Below are 4,873 nucleotides of genomic sequence, written 5' to 3' on the forward strand. Positions count from 1 at the left end.
CTATGTAAGGCTCCACTTTTTGCTTCCTGAAACCCAGACTAGGAACGGTGCTAATTGGTCCCATTTATCCTCCTTTTTTGTCCTCCCACCTAATTTATCTTAGGCCAAGATCATAATCTTCTCATAAAAGGATAGTCACAAAGAGGCTGCATGGGACGGGTCCAAGATACACATTTTTCCCTTTCTCCTCACACAAAAACGTCTGATCAGAAGTGCTGGGCATTTAATAGAGGCACATAGGACATGAGGAATAAAATGGAAAAAACTCAGACATGGCAGCTAAATTATCGGTAAGTCAGTTTGTTCTAGCGATACTCATGTGACTGGGAAGATAGATGCCACTAAAAACCAGTTCCCATGCAGCTTTTTTTCTGGCTGAACTTCACTATCTGCTATGCATGGAGACAGGCCTACATATTCCGCATTCACCACTGATTCCAAACTTTTGCATGTTTAAATAAAACTGATCAAATGTCTTGCTTGCTCAATTCCATTTCATTCATGTGTTATCCATACTAAAGAAAGTTTGATATACTAAAACTGTAGCCCAAAATAGGTTCACGATCTGATTGGTGGAAATTAATAATCTAGAGAAGCATTTTTTTTTAGAGTCGATAAATGAGAATTTGATGGACAGTTCATTTCTATATTGTCAGATTAAAAAGTACCAGATGGCCACTCATTTTATATAAGGGCCACCTAGCCAACTTATAGCTTTCTTCAAGTGGGCACCACTGATGTAGGGCAAAACTGAGTAAGTGCTTTGGGGGAGACTTACAAGCAAATGAGGGAAGATCGAACAAAAAAATTATTGGAACTAGTGCCAGGATTAAGATGAGACAAGTATGGCAGTCATGCAAGTGTTGGTTAGATCTTGTTTTTAAAATACTAATATTTTGTTCAAGGATTTTTTCTTTGCATTATTTTCATTCTATAAAATAATTTTAAAATATATTTTTTAAATTGATTTTCTAATTTAAAAAATTGTAAACCTAATTTTTTTCTAGATATCCATTTTTCTTCAAGACGGTCATTATACTTTGGTATGAGGCAGAAGTATTTTATGCATATTTCCCGATTTGCCACAGAGGGTATTAAAGAAATATACTTAAGAATCAAGATTTAATAAATGTATTAATTTTTACTTCTTCATCAGGATATTAAGTGAAATTAACTTGTTTTAGTATAAGTACATGGTGGCCATAAATTTTACTCACAATTACTTTTGTACCATCAATGCAAATGCCAATGCAATGAAAAGGGCAAATAACATCTTAGAATTATTATGAAAATCATTCTGACCGCATAGACCCCTTGAAAGGGCCTTGGGAAACCCCAGAGATCTATAGACCACACTTCGAGAACTACTGCCTTCAAGGATAAGGTTTTAACATTAAGTCAAAACCATTATCAATAACAAGCCTCAGTCAGATGGGGGCAACATAATTATGACTAACCCCAGTTAGTTTTGCAAAAATGAGTGGTGCAGACTTGAAGCAAATTAACCCATTTGTCAATAGTATAAATAGTTCTGAGCAATCTTTGAGGCTAAAGGTAAAGTATGAACAAGATATGAAAGAATCTGAATGCCACAAATATAATCAATGACCGATGCCATGGCCGTTTCAGGGCAAATGAGTAGAGAAACGCCACCCCCCCCCCTCACCTCCCCTGCCTCCCGGGAATGAGGGAGGAGAGGAAACCATAGTCACAGCAGGAAGACGGAGGCAAATGTAATACCGAACATCCTTAGGCTGTTCCAAGATCCTGGAAACTGCCTGCCTGGTGCTGAGGCTCTCTCCTGCCACTTCCTTGGGCAAATTCTTAAATCACTAATATATCGGCTTCCTCATGTGTAATGTGAATATAAGAGTAACACCTTCCTCATACGACTGCTCTAACGAGTACCTGAGGTGATGTAGCTAAAGCATTGAACATAGTGCCTAAGACAGTAAACATTCAGTAAACATACCTTGTTAAAAAGGAGAAACATACTTCTGTACTGGTTCAATTGGCCCAGTGTTCAGTAACTTTTTGCCACATGTATAAATACTTAATCAGCCCGCTGTCATGGCTGTGTTAGGTGTCCAGCAAAGGTTGCTTGCTCCCTCTAGCCAGGGTGGGAAGCCGCCTGGACCTATCATTTCATTCATGCTGCTTTGAGGGTTGTGGCTCCCTCACCAACAATTCACTGAGAAATCTGATGGCTAAATATGAAAAAGTATACATTAATGTGCAAATTATTATGCAAAAATAGAAGTGCTTATTATACGGTAGAATTATGCTTTGTATTTTCCTAAAATTGTTTTTACTGATGTTAAAAACATGTTTTAAGGGCCGGCCGAGTGGCTTAGTTCGTTAAGAGCTCGCTCAAGAGCGCAAGCTCTGCGCAACAGGGTTGCTGGTTCAACTCCCAGCCCGAGCTGAGCTGCTGCTGAGTTGCCAACTGGTGGCAGGATGGCTCAGCTAAAAAAAACAAAAACAGTGTTTAAAAAATAAAGGAATCGTTTTTAAAAATTAAAGCTAGCAAAACATTTAACCCACCAACAGAAAAACGTATCAACCTTGATCCTTGATTTTTGCTATTAGTTTTCTGTGGTAGACAAAATAATGGCCTTCCCAAAGGTGTCCATCCTAACCCCATACCCTGTGAATGTTACCTTACATGGTAAAAGGAACTTTGCAAGTGTGTTTAAATTAAGGATATCCAGATGAGGAAATTATCTTGNTGTTCTTTATAATATACATATAAAATATGTTCCTTTTATTAAAAAATAACTTAATGTACTTTTAAAATATATAATTTAATGTACATTTAAAATATGTTCCTCGAAATAGCTGATAAAGCTTATTAACACCACACATCAAAAGACTCCAATTGCTCAGCAAGGAAGCTATTTCAATTATTTACATTTCTTAGATAAAACTCCATTATTTCCCTTGAAAGAGAAACTAAGATTAATGCAGTTGGGAGAGGCAAAGTCCCTATATCTAACAAACTGTTCTCATTTGGTTTATATACTTTATTTATCCATTCAGAAATCTTGGATGAATCATTTTATTTAGGCTTTGAATTGAATGTCTTCAGGCCACAAGATTAGTTGAAATATTGAGCCCGCACTCTTCTCCCCGGGGCCAGACCTTGGATAGCTGGGCCAGAGAGCAGCAGGTTGCTGCCATCGTGATGCGTCATAGCCACGTCCATCCAGCAAAGAAAAAAAGTGAAAAAAGATAGAAATCTGCCTCTCCTCCTCTCCTATGAGATTATGTGCAAGGACCCTGGATGGAGACTGCCTGGTTTACAACCAGGATCCAGCCCTGTAGCCTGGGGAAGTTACTTAATCCATCCGTTCTTCCACATTTTCACTTGTAAAATGTGGCTAAAAATAGTACCCACCTCATAAGGGGACTAGGTTCATAATGACAAAGGACTTGGAAATGTGCTTGGCACAAAGGGAGTAGTCGAAAAGGGGTAAGTGATAACTATTGTTTTCAGACCTATGTCCAAAACTACGTGGAATCCCCGCTTAGATCTCCAACTTCACATGTCCGAAATTCAGTTCCTGTCATCCCCTCCCCTCCAGGCCCTTCATCCTTCCAGGTGCTCAGAACAAAACCTTCCTGTCTTCGTTGATCCTTCTCACACTTGGTCCATCACAACTTTTGTTAATCCTACCTTCAGAACATGTCTGGAACCCAATCACTTCCCATCATCTCCACCTACCACCCTGGTCCCAGCCACCCTCCTCTCCTGCCTGGCTCACAGCAATGGCTTCCCACCTGGTTGGTCTTCCTGCTTCTCCGTTGTCCTCCTCTCAATCTGTCCTCAACAGAGCGGCCACAGAGTTTTAATAGAGTTACCAGTTCAAACTTAAGTCAGGTCATACCACGCCTCTCCTTAAAACCCGTCTCATCCGCAGTAAAAACCAAAGTCCTCACCATGCCCTCCAAGGGTCTCCGTGGTCTGAGTCCCCACTGCCGCTCCGCCTGTCTCCTCTTCACCCCAATTCCCTCCATTCTAGTCACACACCCGGAACACAGTGGCCCCCCCCAGAGACTCGTCACTGGCAGTTCCTTCCTCAATTGCAGTTCCTTCTGTCTAGAAGGCTCCTTCCCTAATTTCTGCAGGGTTACTCCTTAAATTCTCTAAAGTCTTCTTCACTCAAAAATGACCACACAGAGTTATTCCCTGATCTTATGTAAAATTTCACATCCTCCCTCACCCTGACCCCTTTTTTGCCTCATTTTTCTCTCCTTCCCACTTACCATATTATCTAACATGCTTACCTGGTACCTACTTCTTTATGATATCTCTGGTGTGGCTTGCCCAGCAGAGCACATGCTCCACGGGGCAGGTTTATTCTGCTGTATCCCTTGGGCCTTGAACAGAGACTGGCACATAGTGTGTGTGTGTAGGGCGGGGGAGGCAAAGGCAAAGCACCACTAGTTGAATGACTAATAAACATACAAGTTGTCAGCTAAAACAATACAGCTAATACAATACTTTTCTTTCTTTTTTTATCCTTTGGGATCCTGGGTAGATTAAAATTTTAAATACTTTTATACATGTTGCTGTCATGTCCTTGATTTATACTTTGATGTCCACTCACTTGGGCTATACGGTTTTTCCAACACAATAAACATTACCCTCCATGAACACAAAATAGATCAAATTCCAGTCTTCGTGGGTGGCCCCCTGCTATTCCACAGTTGGGGATGAGAAGCGGCTTGGCCAGAGGTTCTCCTCCTCTCACCAGAGAAGGCTGCATCGGAACAGACTGCCCAACTGTTAGGTAACCTTAGCTTGGGGAGAGCAGGGACTGTGGCCAACTTTCTCATAATTGCTTTCCCAGCACCTAAATATTTGTTGCAT

At 40.7% G+C, this 4,873-nt stretch overlaps 1 protein-coding gene across 7 annotated transcripts in view; it reads right to left on the bottom strand.

The window, feature by feature from the left end:
- The window catches only part of STON2 (stonin 2), a 118,304-nt gene that overhangs the window by 97,383 nt on the left and 16,048 nt on the right, over nucleotides 1–4,873 (bottom strand). The window contains exon 1 of one of the 7 annotated variants that reach the window (XM_019646260.1): nucleotides 3,940–4,527. The exons of 4 other annotated variants lie outside the window; for them this stretch is intronic. The gene's annotated coding sequence lies outside the window, so the exon portion shown is untranslated. 2 more of the 7 variants (XM_019646262.1, XM_019646261.1) reach the window with 2 other exon arrangements.

The sequence above is a fragment of the Hipposideros armiger genome, unplaced genomic scaffold, assembly GCF_001890085.2.
Source record: "Hipposideros armiger isolate ML-2016 unplaced genomic scaffold, ASM189008v1 scaffold_99, whole genome shotgun sequence".
Classification (NCBI taxonomy): domain Eukaryota; kingdom Metazoa; phylum Chordata; class Mammalia; order Chiroptera; family Hipposideridae; genus Hipposideros; species Hipposideros armiger.